The sequence below is a fragment of the Miniopterus schreibersii genome, assembly GCF_964146895.1.
Source record: "Miniopterus schreibersii genome assembly, chromosome: 3".
NCBI lineage: Eukaryota > Metazoa > Chordata > Mammalia > Chiroptera > Miniopteridae > Miniopterus > Miniopterus schreibersii.
This window is the reverse complement of record NC_138103.1, coordinates 100,895,254-100,911,296: the sequence shown is the minus strand read 5'-3', so window position 1 is coordinate 100,911,296 and position 16,043 is coordinate 100,895,254. Positions and strand designations below refer to the sequence as shown.

The 16,043-nt window shown below is 40.9% G+C and overlaps 1 protein-coding gene across 1 annotated transcript in view; it reads left to right on the top strand.

Moving 5' to 3' along the window:
- Positions 1 to 16,043, top strand: part of HCN1 (hyperpolarization activated cyclic nucleotide gated potassium channel 1) — a gene marked incomplete at its 5' end in the record, with an annotated part of 254,454 nt that overhangs the window by 195,000 nt on the left and 43,411 nt on the right. The window lies entirely within an intron of this gene.

Here is a 16,043-nt window from a genome sequence, read left to right as displayed (position 1 = left end):
GGTATGAGAACAGCTGTAAGAACACATCTGCATTGTAAATGCCGAATTACCGGAGAGGTCATTCACGCTGCACAGAGAGCATTAACATAAAGGTTTTCTTAGCAGAAAAGCTGCTGCCTAAATGTCGATGTTGCCAGCACTGGAAAGAAAGAAGACTTTTCTGTTTAGGTATCCTTATTATAATTTTACTCTCAATGAATTCACATTTTTGAGATCAGAGGCCGGGCATCCAGGGAGATGGCATTATCTTCCACCTTCCCAGATGTCGCCAGCAGAGTGGCAGAGACACAGAACACCATTCTTGCTTTCCAGCTCGGTGCTGTGCAGAGAGGCGCAGGCGGCTAACGGGGATACAGTGTTCAGAAGTGCTTTGCAGCTCAGGCTTTGCATTTTCCTTGCAACCTCCAAAAATAGACCATAGCACCCAAAGGAGACCCCGTTGCGAGCTAACATCACTACTCCAAGATGGTGGCATTTGTAGGAACAATATTCTTCGAAAAAGGCAGTGATGCTCAGCAAACCCTAAATGAAATTAATTGCATTACTCATTGCTTGAGCTCTTGTATTTAGTGAACTAGGTTGTACATGGGCATTGTTTCCAAATATAAATAACTTCCCCTTAAAAAATCATTTTGTCAGTGCTGTTTAGGTGCTGTTGGCTTTATAAACACTGAATACATACTTCAGAAGATCAATTTTTATGATTCTCACTGACCAAATAAAATAGCATCCCACAGATTTTGTATTGCTCCAAAGTTTTTCTTTGGCTATATTCGATATAGACGTCACTCAGATGTCTGAGTTATTAATATTTTATTACATTTGTCAGTCAAATGGATACATAAATCTTGCATTTATCTGGAAGCAAATGTGCCTGCTGCTGCAAACATCTTTGCAAAACCCTAGTGCTGCCTGGAGATCTAACGGGAAACATGAGGCGTGATGTCGCTGTTTGGCATTTATCACTAGAATCTCCCAACCGGCTTTTAAAGGAGTTATTTTTCTTATTTAATAGTTGGAGAAACTGGTATAAATGAATTATAAATTTTACCTCCAGACACAGAGCACTTCACTGTTTCAGAATGTAAATTAAAGTTTCACGGGGTTTGCTCACTTAGCTGCTTTGTACACGTTTCTCAGAGGTTCTGTAAATTCAAATTTTTTTCTGGAGTAGAAGTATATGGAAATACCATTTTGGTTGGTATTTTACTCTTTTATATTTTAATATTAAAATGTTGCTGAAATTAATTATTTTTGACATTACCTTGATATTACTGTTTTAAAATGTTTTTAATTAAATTTATTAGAGTGGCACTGGTTAATAAAATGATACAGGTTTCAGGTGTACAATTGTGATACATCTGTGTATTGCATTGTGTGCCCACCACCCAAAGTCAAACCTCCTTCCGTCACCATATACTTGACCTCTCCACCCTTTACTCCCCCTATTTCCCTCTGGTAACCACCATACTCTTGTCTCTAAGAGCGTCTCTTTGTCTTCTTGGTTCATTTGGTGCTTTCAGTTTTATATCCCACCTATGAGTGAAATCATAGGGTTCTTGACTTTTTCTGACTTATTTCGCTTAGCACGATATTCCCCAGATCCATCAAGACAAGCAATAGCAAGTGTTGGAGAGGTTGTGGAGCAAAGAGAACCCTCAGTCACTGTTGGTGGGACTGTAGACTGGCACAGCCACCGTGGAAAACAGTCTGGAGGCTCCTCAGAAAATTTAGAATAGAGCTACCCTATGACCAGCAATCCCTCTCTAGGTATCTACCAGAACAAAATGGAAAGCATTTATTCGTAAAGATACACGCACCTCTATTTTCATGGCAGCATTACTCACAGTGGCCAAGACATGGACACAACCCAAGTGTCCTTTCGATAGGATGGGGGACAGGTACCCAGTGGAACATGACCCAGCCATGAGAAAGGATGCAGTGCTTCCATTTGTGACAGCGTGGATGGATCTCGAGAATACCTCATTACTTTTAATGAATAAAAGTTAATAGTTTTATTAGTTCCTCATGGATTTTTAAACCTAATTGTAGACTTTGAAGTTATGTGTTCATGTTTTAAAATTGTAATTTTTTTAGGAAAATTAGTGCAAAATGTTGCAACGATTTAAAAGAAGAAGTGGTGGCATTAAACACACAAAATGTATCATTGCATAGTAATCTGTAAAAAATCGCCAGAATATTTGAGCGATAATGTTAGCCATGACGTTTCCACAATGTTGGAAGGGCCACCCTAGGATCGACTGTTTTCTGTAGAAACCTGAAATTGTTATAGCATAGATTGGATTCTGTGAGTTCAGAGAATTTCTCTGAGATTTTTCAGAAAAATATTAAATTATCTTCAAAGGCATAAGGTTACATGAGAATAGAGCTTATTATTAGGCTATGTTCTTCATGTCTGCACTTGCTGATCTTATACTTATTAAGACTCTTATATAAATTAATTGTAAGAATTATATAAGAAATCTAGCTCTGTTCCCTTGAAAAGGGCTGTGTGATACGATAACTCTTCTAATGGGAGCCACTGTGTGATTCAGTGTAGCTGAAGATAGCTGCTAATAATTACTGTGCTCACAGCACACTTTTCTTTACTCTGCCATTTTCTTTGGAAAAGCAAATAACATTTCATAATTTTGAGTTTTACACAAAGCAAGGGATTTAACCTCATTTTGAACAAGTGGCAGGATGTCTTAATCTCTTAGTCCCAGAAGTTTCCTGTGATGTAAGTGACAAAAAAAGAGCTCCTTATGATCCTCTGACATCAAATATAATATTCCTGTATCTAAAGTATGTAAAATGTGTAAAAGGAGGTACAGGCCTAACAAGAGCACACAATGTACAAGGAGTTCATGGGTGTGTTAGCAGGCCTCATGGGCATGAAATCTTAAGCTCTTTAGTTTTCCTATTTTTTGGTGGTAAAATATACATAACAAAAATTGTCATTACAACTACATTTTTGTACCCATATCATAAATATATGTAATAACCTAAAATGCAGCAATTTAGAACATTAATGTCCCAATAACATCACCCCAATATAACTTAAATTCTTCGAGAATGCCTTCTTATCGTGAGCTAGCTATCCATAATATACGGGCTGGGGCCAAAGGAGGTTTACAGTCATTGGTATGGAAAAAAACCTTAATAAATAATAATACAAGTATAAACTCTGTGTTTTGGGTGCTCACAACTGTAAAGCTACTTGAATTCACAAACTTCAACTCGTTCTTCAAGTTCTTGCATTTTCAATTAATGTATCTTAAACATATTTCCAGCCCTGGCCGGCTGCTCAGTTGGCTAGAGCACCGTCCCAATACTCCAAGGTTGTGATTTTCATCCCTGGTTAGGGCACATACAGGAATCAACCCAGGAATGCACAAATAAGTGGAGCAGCAAGGCAATGTTTCTTTCTCTCTCAAATCTATTAATTTTTTAAAAAGTATTTTCATATTTTTCTTTTTTTAATTTAATTTTATTGTCAAAAGACAGCATGGGATCTACGTCCTTACATTTTTTAGTATAAATGCGTTACTGCTGACTGTAGATACGGTGTTGTACAGCAGATCTCAGGGGCTTATCCATCCTGCTGGACTGGAACTTCATGCCCGTGAACTGGTAACTCCCCTTTTCTTCCTCCCTCCCGCCCCTGGAAACTACCATCCTCTCCTTTGAGTCTATGAACTTGGCTGTTTAAATACCTCATATAACTGGAATCCCTCACTGTCTTTCTGTGACTGGCTTCTTTCACTTAGCATAGTGCCCTAAAGGTTTATCCATGCTCTTGCATATTGCAGAACGTTCTTTCTTTTTTAAGGATGAATAATATTCCATCATATGTATATACCACATTTTTAATCTACTCATCTGTTATGGACATTTAGGCTGTTTTCACATATTGGCTACTGTGAATAGTGCGGCAATAATATTGGAATGCTGATCTCTCTTCAAGATCTAGATTTCACTTCTTTTGGACAAATAACCAGATGTGGGATCATGTAGTAGTTCCATTTTTAATTTCTTGAGGAACTTCCACCCTGTTTTCCATAGTGGCTGCACCATTTTGCATTTCCACCAACGGGGTACAAGGGTTCCAGGTTATCCACAGCCTCACCTCCGCTTGTTTTCTCTCCCTCTCTCTCTCTTTTTTATTTCGATATAGCCTCCTAACAGCTGTGAAGTGGTATCTCACTGAGGTTTAATTTGCATTTCCTAGGCAATTAGTGACCCTGAGAATTTCCTCATATACCTGGTTGGCCATTTGTGTTTCTTCTTTGGAGAAATGTCTATTCAAGTCTTTAGCCCACCTTTTGTGTAATTCTTTTTGTTTGTGGGGGGTTGTTTGTTTAATGCTTTGTCTTACTCCTGAGTTGTAGCTGTTCCTTGTAAATCTACCTCACTCCTTTTTTTAAAAAGTGTGTTATACAGTCATCACTACTACCCATTTCCACACTTTTTCATGATCCCAGACAGACGCTATGTGCCCATTAAATAACTTCTATCCTTTCTGTTTGCTTTTACTATTAAATTTTAGGTGCCGTTAGGCTGCTGCTATCAAGTAGTGAATGAATTAGCAGATATGCATAAAAAGGGAACCTGACGTCGTCTCCGTAGTGCCTGAAGTTGCTGCCCTGCCGCCTGTTAGGTTCTCCACCAAAAGTTTTGTTAGTTTAAGCTTTCCTCACGGATTACATATAGATTAATGGTGATCATGATTCATATTTACATTTTCCCTTGAGAAGGCAAATAAACATACAGGATCTTTCATAGGACACTCAAGGCAATCAGGAAATGCCTTGTTCTTTGGGATTATTTATAAAGATAAAAGTTTATTTACTTCTGTCGTAAATCATTTCAGTCTTAACCCAAGCTACTCCATTTCAAATGTAAGGCTCTTTGGATTAATCCATCTTTGACTATTGTCTTATCGGTTGTTTGAAGTTAAGTATAAATATGAAACAAAATTTTATTATCTATTTTGAACAGTTACTTGGTGGCAATATGTTATTTATTATATTGGAGAATGAGTCCAATTGAGATAGAAGGGCCATATTAAGAAACATTTCTAAATTGAACTTGACTTCCAATAATCAATATTATACATAAAATGTTAGTGTTTCAAACTTAACTGGAATTAGCCCTTCTTTCTCTCAGCCATTTCATGCCTTCACAATATTTCTTATAATAGTGAAAGTTTCTTTGAGGCCAGAAAGGGTGGTGTTTTATTTTATTTAATCCCTAGAACACCAAATAAATATGGCATTTATGCATAGTTAACACTTAGCATATTTCTTAAGTGAAATGAATAAAAATTAAACAGATAGCTATGTCATTTGTCTTTGGCCATTGGGGTGATGAATTTAGAGCCTCTTTTGTATTTTAAATTTAGTCCAGATTGATTTATCCCTTTTCGAATGAGACTCTGTTAAAAGCTAAAACTAATTATTGCCTAATGTTATTGTTAAATCGCTTTTCTTTTATTCTATATGAATTATTTTTTACTTACATTTTAACAAAATAATATGAATGACAGATATGTACATTTTACTGTTATAATGAAGATTTTATTCTTCAAAAGTAACTTAAAAGTATTAACCTAAAAGCTATTAGCTAGTAACTTCCAAATTGCTTTGATAAATTTAACTTATATTTGGAAAAAGTTTCAAGTAATAAAATGGAAAGATTTCTTTTATGTGGTTTCAAACACAAAAAAACTAAAATCACTACAATGTTTTACTCTCAGGAAACTATATACTTCTCAGAAACAGCTCAGAGACCTTGGTTCAGTGACTGTTTTCTTAAGTGATATTGCAGATTAGGTGGGAGCATGTCAGAGAAAAGTACACATGAGAGAAAATCAAATGCCAGTGACCCGACACTGTAAAATTACTGGGTGGCTGGCTGCTGGCGGGCGGGACATGAGTTACTTGCAGAGCCCCACATGGGGAGAAGGGGACTTCAGCTCCCAGCGAGGGCCTGGCTCCAGCCTCATCTTCAAACCCCCCCTTCAGGAACATTTTCTGAACGTCTGTTTAGGTGGCGTTGTTAAGGAAATTGGTGTCTTAGTCTGTTTGGGCTGCTATTAACAAAATACCATGATGGGGTGGCTTATAAAGAACAGAAATTAACTTGTCACAGCTCTGGAAGCTAGGAGGTGCAAGGTCCAGGCAGGGGCCTCTTCAGTGTCTTCCTAGGGTCGCTTTCTGGTTCATAGATGACACCTTCTCAGAGGTAATCTCGTGTGGCCAAGGGGCAGGGGAGCTTTCTTGGCCACTCTAACAGGGGTCTTAATTCCATGTACTCATGAGGACTCTGTCCCTCGTGAAGAAAATTACGTCCCAAGGGTCCCACCTCCTAATACTATAGACCACCTTGGGTAATGGTCTCAACGTAGGAATTTTAGGGGGACACAAACATGCCAACTACAGCAAGAGTTTTAAAAATTTAACCCAAGAATCAGTCTTTTTCAAAGTGTGAAATAATAATAATAGGACACGCTGAACAGTGTGGTGGCCGCTGGATCCTGATGGCCCGGTCGTTCCTGCCGCTCGCTAACCGGGTGTGTTCACTCCCCTGCTGCCCTCTGCCTCTTTTGTCATCTGGGAAGCCGGGGGACTGGGCAGCTATCTCTGCGGTGCCCTGCAGCTCCGAGGGACTGCTGATGCACCAAAGACGCGGTGGTCTCCCTTGCACGACACAAAAGGCGATTGCAACGTCTTGGGTCATCCTTATGCACAAAATTCATGAATGTATAGCACTGGGTGGGGACCCAGGGTAAGGAAACCTCCTGTTAGAATTATAGGGCTCCTTTTATTCAGGGCACATGACTCTCAGGGATTATGTGAACAATCATTTTTAATATTAAATGCCATCTTTATAAAGCCTTTGGGAATTTCCTTCCACTAGCTTCGGGTTTATAGCTACAGCCTGGTTAGCTGCGGCACGACACGTCATGGTAACACCCCGTCGCACAGCTGCCTGACTGCCACCAAGCCCGGGTAGGTCCCTGGAAAGCAGGGATCATTAAGCTGAAGCCTCCCTGAGCCCTAGGCTAACAGGTGGCAACATGCAGGCGTCAGGAGCGGCTGCACCTCTCGCCCTCTCAGACACTTAGCTCCCCTTTGACTGGTTTCACCAGAAGCCCTCGCTTTTGTTCTAGGTTAGTCGGAACGAGAAGTCGGACAAAGGCTGTCAAGACTAGGTTGCCGGTGATTGTAGGCAAAAATGGCCCCTAAATATTTGGAAAGTTACAGTTAAACAATAGATCCGATCACAAGGGAAGGGCTAGAGCAACACCAGCAGCAGTAGCCAAAGACAAGTTAGTGAAAAGAAAACAGGCCTGCCCGCCTCGGAGCCACTGAAATGAGAAATGAATTAGGTCGAAGCCTCAGGAAACAGCAATACAGAGATATGGAAAAATCCAGGCAGAGCCGCTGTACCACGGATAGTGTGGAAGGTGTTACTCATGATTACCGTGAGTCATCAAGAACAATTTCAGTTGTATTCCGTGTGCTCTACTCAGCACAGTGCAGAGCGTCTTCAGAACATTCTGGCCACGGGGTGCGGGCTGGCAAAGGAGCCAGAATTACAGCTTTCCAGCTTTCCAGCGCTGCTCGGGCCTCCCAAGCCTGAGACCTCTGGGGAGACGAAGGAATGTCCTCCTGTTCCTTTCACTTAAAATTCTAGTATGTTCGTATAAATGCTTCAATCCTGTACCCTTCTGTATTTGAACTTCCTTGGACATATTTTGCACGTGTCATCGTTTGTGCCTGTGCAGGAAATGTGACTGGTTAGGTCACACGTAAGTTAGGAAATGAACATTTATTTAGCACCAGTTACTTAATTCTCAAATTTTGTTTCTGTAATTTCTGTTTTGGAGTCCAGTTACTAGCCAGATCTCTCTGTCTCCAAAGGGAAGTGCTTTCCAACACATTCTGTCTCCCTCCTAAAATAACCCTAAAGGAGGCATGAATGGAAACACATTTGGTCCTTAAATTTTACAAGACAATTTCAGTGATTTTTAAGATGAGATCATTTTTTAAATTACAAATAAGTAACAAATGCACAAATTTTCAAGTAATCACAAGCGGAAGAATGGAAATGAGTTTCAAGACAAATGAGAAAGTGTGAAACCATCTCTAAACCTTAGTGGTCCCTTCTCTCTCTTAATTTATCCATTAGTGGCCCCCACCATTTCCTCCATCACTAGTTGTCCATTTGTGCTTCTTTACTTTCCACGACAGGGAGGTTACAACTCCACAGAGCACACACTTATCCTGAAAGTTTTGGTTTTATGGACGGCAAGCCCTCTGTTAATGTGACCTCTGTCCCCCTGGAGCTTCTAGCCAGCATCCCTAGCTGTGCTGGGAGGCAGGGCGTGGGGTCAGGCACACTCTTTCAGTTGTCTTCCTTTCCAGGTAGCATCCCTCTGTCCTCAGTAAGCTCTCATGTGGCCTATGTTCTTCCTATTACAAGCTCCCTCTTGCTTTTTTCATATTTTAAACCTACAGTTTGCAACCTGGGCTGAACGTTTGAGTCCCCAGAAGCCTTTAACAAATAATCATTCCGAGAAGGCAGAGCAGACTGTCACTGCTCCCTGAAGGGTGTGCAGTAAGTAGCTCAGAGGAACCGTGGGCCTGTGTTCAGCATGGAAAGAGCATGGTCCAGAGTCCCAGCTCCATAGAGAAAGTGCTGTGTGGCCTTGGGCATGTCATTTCCCTCCTGCGAGTCTCAGCATCTTCATGAAGATGCCACGTAAGAAAGTCCGCCCTGCTGCCTCCTGCGGGCACTCAGAGGAACGAATTGTCTTTGGAAACTGTAAATGCTCGTGGGAATGTCCGCACCACTGCTGTCGCCGCCAATTGAACTTAAAGGTGGAGACTGCTTTCTAGTAACGCTGACTGTCCACCGCTCAGCTTCCTCGGTGTAGACTCGCCTTGAGTCAGGCTTTTCCTCTCCACTATTTAGTTAAATAAAAAGAAGACCACCAGAGACCTCCCAACGAGAAACACGCTGGTGGGGCCTCAGTAAGAGAGAGAACCCAAGTTCTGGAAGGGGCCCTTGGCTCAGCCATCGCCCCCCTGCCCTTTGTTTCCTTTCTACTGTACACATATGAAACAGTACTTACCTTTATAGCGTTTTTTGTGGTTTTGTTCGGCTCAGAGCACCATCTGCAATCAAGAGGAAAGTTGCCCAGGCTTTGCTCTGTCACTACCTACCTTCTGTGACCCAACAGAGTTGCAGGGAAAGTCCTTGGAGAAGAGTAAAGAGACGAGTGGTTATATGAATAGCAAACATTAGCCTGCTATAGAGAAAGAAAACAATTTATAATTATGAAAACCTTCAAATGCCAAGGAAAACATATGTAGGTGCTACTGCTTAAACATGCGATTTATATATATATATATATTTAAATTTATAACCTTCTAGTTATCTCTTCCTTCACAATCTTGATGCTAAAGTGCAGAAAAGGTGTGAAACAATTTCTATGTTAGTAACTTTTCTAACTGGAACTATAATATTATGTGGGACACGTACTCAGTGTTTTCTGAAGCACTAAAATATCTGCGTTACTGTAGAGAAAGTAAAGTGCCGGGATGCTATTGTACGGTAGGAAAATGGGGAGTCAGATGTGTCCAGTCTTTTAGTTAAAACTTTACTTTATAGTCTTTTGCTAATCCCAAGTTTACTTTCATTTTCAGGGGTTTTATTCCCACCTGGTTTTTTAGTTATTTGATAATATTAGAGGAATGTATTTGTTATTCAAATGTATAACTAGCTGGTTGTTTCATATAAAGTTTTACCTGTTTGAAGAACAAAAACAGTCTTTTGTTAAAAGTGTTTTCATAAACTCCATTAGGTAAACCAGAGCCAGTCTGTATTTTAAAAGAAATGTAATTCTCATACCATTTTTCCCAGTAAAATCGAGCTGCGGGTCTGTGTGAATCCCACCCCATGAGAGCACAGTTCCGGTCAGGCCTGGAGTCCTCTGGCACAGGGCAGCTTGTTGCCGTCACTGTCGTCGTCCTTACAGACTTGAAAACTTCGCACAACCCAGAGCTGAAAATGACCCGCTCCGGGCGGCTCCTCCACCAGGGAGCCCAGCGGCAGCTGTAACGGAAATCCGTCACGCTCGGGCTCCGGGGTGACCGAGCCGGCGGCTGTCACCCTCTAACCCCGGGCAACCGAGATGCAGAGAAATCTGAACACACGCACTGGGGCGTGCTGGGTGTAGACTAGAGCCGCCTGTCCCAACGTGGCGGGACAGCAGGGGAACGGCAGGAGGCAAGCTCACGTGTAGCCTCCTAAAGGAGCTGAGCATCCCCCTGAGCCTGGGCCACTGGGACAGTTTTAAACAAAGGCGTGGCCTGGTCAGACTCACACTGTGAACGGCCCCACTGGCTTCCAGGCCCAGAATAAACTGTGGGCAGTCAACAGGAGAAGCAGGGAGAGCAGTTAGAAGCTTTTTGAAGTCATCCATCTAAGGGATGATGGTGACTTGGACCAGGTTTGCAAGAATAGAGATGAATAGTTGAATGAATTATAAAAGATCCAGAAATATTACTCAGCGACCGAAACAGTACAAAAAATACACACTGATATCAGCAACCACATGGCTGTACCTTGGAGACACCATGCTAAGTGGGGAAATATCAGATATGAAAGATTATATATTGTATCTGTTGATTTGTAAATGCGCAAGATACCAACGTACATATGTAGGCTTGTGTGTATTTTCTTTCGCAGGCAGCGCCAGCCCTCGCCCTTGCTGAAGTCTGAGCCTTGCTTCAACGAGGCCTCTACGGTTTTTCTCCTTCTGCAGGGCTGTGCTAGCACTTTCCTCTAATAACAGCCCCTCACTCTGGTAGATGTTTCCCGAGGTGGTTGTAGTAGCTCCATATTGCAGCTCCCCAGTGGAGCGGCACAGGTTTTAAACTGCTCCGTGGTGAGCCTCAGCGCTGATCGCACTCGGGTGAACTTGGGCTTTGACCGGCTGCGTTTGACATGCGTGGGCCCCGCTGCTTTGCGATACCACATCACGTCAGACGTGTAAGTGCTATCATCACGTCCCTGTCGATCCCGTTCTATATAATGCACTTCAAGAAGACCGTGCTCTTAACTTGTGCAGAAGGAATTCAGCTTTGTTAGAATTACTCACTTTTGAAAAACAAATTAATCTGAAGAAGTGCACATTTTAAATACTGTAAAAGCTCCTTTCTTCATCAAGTACGTTGTTTCTCCCTGGTACTCTGCTGATGACTCATTCATTCTCTGTCTTCTTTTAATTATTACCCAGATGGCATTTACTCTTAGTAATTGCTGTGTACCTTCAGACATTCAGTTGCTTTAAATTTGGAAAGTCATGGACAGTGAAATAGAAAGAGTTGTATTAAAAACAGACTGGAGAGACTTTCAAAAGTAAATCAACATGTTACTAATACTAAGAAATATTTTGACCCAAAATAATGCAGAATATCAGTGATATTTTTAATGACATCCTTAGTTTCAAACTACTCATCTTTTTAAGGCACTTATACAGGGCTTATGTAAATAATCCATCACCCATCACTAAATGTTAAAAAATTGGTGGAATGTGGTGGAAAGAGAATATTGGTAGTACACTATTAAAAGAAATGTTTAACCCCATTACAGAGTGAATATATCTTCCCAGTGGAGGGTTAACAACTAAATTCGCATCTTTTCATTAAAGAATTTTACACACACACACGACATAATGTGGCAACATTCAGTGCGCCTGGTTTTTAAAAACTGTGTACTACTTTAATTACACTAACCCAAATTATTCTAAAAGCTGCAGTCATGGGCAGCCTGTAAGAATTAACCTTGGTGTGAAACACTACGTCTAGATTTATGACTAACAGACTTCATAGTTTAGGAAAATTGTCAGTTATCTAATTTTTAAAAATCCAATGATAAATCATTTAAAGTAAAGTTAATGAACTAAGTTATGGATCTTTCATTTTTTTTCAAATAAGACATATTATGTTCCTCGGGAATGTTGGAGGAAGACTAGGCATTTTGTCAATATTAATAGGTGTTTGATTTTCTCTCCAATGTATAATTAAAATTTTTTAAGAAGTAAAGGATTTAAAATGTTTTACATAGATTTGGCCTTATCGAACAAAACTGATGTCATTTTTTGGTAGTACAAAATGTAATTCCCATCGGGTTCCCAATCAAGACTGAACAATATAGTTTACAAAAATATTTTAGAACATATAGAACTAATCCAGCAAATATTGACCACCTACTATATGTGAGCCACAGTATTAGAAAATAGAGATACAACAGTGAAAATACGCCTCAAGGTGCTTATGGTCTAGTTGAGAAAATAGAACATTTAATAAATAATTACGATAGTGGGGAAAGAGCCAGGGTGTGGGCTTGGCGTGGTGGGGAATACATGGCCCACCTAATCTAATCTAGATCTTTCTCCTGTGAGTTTCTATAACCACCATAAGTATCATCTAGGATATTGTTAGAAATGCCGAATCTCAGTTCCAACGCCACCCATCCTAAATGCGAATCTTCATGTTAGTAAGATCCCCATGTCCTTTGAATGTACACTAAAGTTTGAGCCAAGCCAGGTAGTAGGGGAAACACTCAGAGAAAGTATCATATAAAATGGACTCCCAAGTGGCACTGTGGTTAGTTTTTGGAGAATAAAGGTAAAAGGTATTGGAAACAGAGAGATGATTGTCCTCTGAATCAGATCTACAGCTTAGGCTGCTGGTTGGACAAAGAAGGTGTCAGGGAGAAGGGGAATGATTTCAGTTGGAGGTGTGTTGTGTTTGATGTGCTTTGAGACTTGTTCTGAAGGTAGATGCTTAACAGAAAGATGGACATAGGAGTCTGGAGATCAGCAGTTCTCTGCTGGAGTTACTGATTGGAAATTGGTAGTATATTGATAGTAACTAAAGTCAGATGTGTGGAGGATTGCTCAAGGAAAATATGTGAGGTCAAGCATTTAAAAAAGTCAGTACCGTCCTTGGAAACACTAACATATAAAGAGATGTCGACAGTTAAGAGAAGGGCACATGGAGAAGCAGGAGCTGAGATGCCTTTTGGAGGAAGGGATCAATAATAATGTTGTCTTAATTTGGGTTCCCCTACAAGAGCCCAAGAAAAGGATTTGGGTTGTCCTTCTGGCAAGGACGGGGTTGCATGGGGCCTCGGCAGGGTCAGCTACTAGTGTTCAGTGCTGCTCAGGGACCAAGTAAGTGTGTCTGTGCAAAGTATCTACTAATCATTGGGACATCACTTAAATGCAAGAGTACTATTAGTGGAGCAGAAGGAATGGAGGCTACACTTCCATGTTGAAAGTTTTAATGAGCAGTAGACAGTGAGGTACTGAGTGGAGACCACTCTTTCAATAAATTGATGGAAAAATGGAAGAATGGAAGGAAAAAATTGGGAGGTAGATGGAGGGCTTCTTGTTCTCACTTGAGAGCCCTTTTTTGAAGACAGGAAAGCATGTCGTTAGTGAGAAACTGGACTCAGATGGCCTAGGTTCAGATCCCGCCTTCAGCTCTAATTGGCTGTGTAAGTTTCTACAGGTTATTTTAATTCTCTGCGCCTCAGTTTCATGATCTGTGAGGTGAAGAAAATGGTAGCAATCTCGTGAGGCTATAGTGAGGATTAGATGAGCCACTATGAGGGAACTGTTTAGTTGAGTGGCTGGAAAATAGCTTGTGATATCCAAGGGTTAAATATTATTATTGTTATTATTAATCATTTTAAATGAAAGGTGAGTGTATCAAAAAGCTATTTGGACATATGTAAAGCGTTCAACAATAAAGATAAATTTAAAATTGTTTTTTAAAAAGCTGTTTGGCTAGAACCAATGCATAGAGAGAAAGTTGAAGTTATAAAATAGACAACATAGCATATAGGCTAATGTTCCTGAGGAGGGGATATTCAAATAGTTACAAGGGCAAATAGAAGAAATAATAGATATCTTTCTAAGTGAGTTAATAGACGTTCTTGTGTGACAGCTTCTATTTCTTTTTGAAATTTTAGGTGAGGTCCTCACCTGTGGGTGAATGAAATTGTTGGGGAGGGAAATAGCGGTGCTTAGAGGAGCCGCCTGTTTCTCACAGTGGCTGTGCCAGTCGCATCCCCACCAGCTGTGAATGAGGGCTCCCTTCTCCCCACATCCTCGCCGGCACTCGTCATTCATCACCTGTCTTGTTGATAATGGCCATTCTAACAGGTGTAAGGTGGTGTCTTGAAATCTAAATGATCTTATGAAGCAATGTCACCCCAATAAATTTCATTTTCAAGAGAGAGTGTGGATAGCCAGAATGTGTTAAATGGTCCTATTGAAAAATGAGTGTGTGATTAGGTTATCTCAGTAAGTCAATCTGTAATTAAGGATCAAAATAATTTTCCTACACACACACACACACACACACACACACACACACACACAAGGAAAGCCATTTAGAGCAATAAAACACTCTAAAGGATTTCCAAAATACTCAAGCACAGATTTAACTCTATTATAATATTCAATTTCTAGCAATCACCTATACCCTTGACTTTTATTCTATAATTACTAAAACATTAACTTTCTAAGAATGTTTTATAAGAACAATTTATTTACTTGGTAATTAAGCATTTTCCTCTAATTCCTAAATACAGTGACCTCTCGTTGTTAAACAACCTTTGGAAAACTTTTTGGAATCTGGCCATTTTCAAGCCAAACTAAAATAATAAAATGAAGAAAATAACCATGTAGTTGTAAAAAATTCTCAAGTTTTGCCCCAGCCGGTGTGGTTCAGTTGGTAGGAGCATAGTCCCACACACCAAAAGGTCACAGGTTCAGTTTCTGGTCAGAGCACATACCTAGGTGGCTGTTCCATCCCAGGCCCCAGACCTTCCCCCCCCTAAAAATCAACGAAAAAAATGTCCTTGGATGGTTGTTAAAGAAATTCTCAAGGTTTTTTTAATTCTTGATTTTATTTTTAGATATATGAAAGTGTGATACATTATAAACTATCGGCGTGGATAGCTCGAGTTTCCAGAAGTGACAGAGCAAGTGTCTGGTTATAATGGAAGTGCTCACTCTGGAGGGAAGAATAAGTGTTTGTTTGGTAATATTTTCCTCAGGATTTTACGATCATCTGTTGTCATTTTGAAAGTCTTACAGGCCAAGTAAATGCTTACTCACTACCGCCAAAGCTTTCGTCATATCTCAAAGGCTGAGACATTCGCTCTTACAGAGAAACCAGCTTTCCAAACACAAAGAATGCAGGTTACAGAAGCGCCTGGCTGCGGCCCCGCAGAGGAGCACGGCGCCCACCGCTTTCCTCCTGTGCCGCTTCCGCTCGCTTCTTTCCATTGAACATCGCAGTCCAAGTTAGGCATGTTAGGTACACTGCTTAAAATAACTTCTAGAAATTACCAGAAATCTGTTTGCTCAAAGGAAAGTTTTCCCCAGTGAGTGTAAACGGATGATTCAGTCCTGCCGTAAACATTTCAGAAATAACTTGATCAATTCATCTGCACACCCTGGTGTCCGAATAAAGGAGCCCGCATGACAAAGCTGCGTTTCACCGGCGGCCTCGCTGAGCTCGCACAGGGAACCCGCAGGCACGTGCGTGCTGTGTAAGGAAAGCTCGCGGGGAACGAAGGCCCGGACTCCGCGGCCGCTGTTTCTCCTGAGCCGCGCCTGGCACCAGGTCCGGGGATCATCGAAATAAGTGTGGACAGGAGCCAGAAGACCTGGGTGTTCTAGGCAGAGCTCTGGTCGAGGGAGATCTGAGAAAAACTTTTTCACAATAACACATCAAATGTGTTTTAAGGGGAGAGTCATACCCCGGTGTCTTCATCTGGCTTTACTACGTGTTCTTTCACTTGTACTCACTTTTATTATCTGTTCAATGAAGCTAATTTTGAGGGCTTTAACTCATTTTTTCAAAGCGGACCTCATGGTCGCCGGTTTCTGAAACATTTAAGGCATGTTTCTCAAACTAGAATGTGGTCCTATTCAGACGGAGATGCTG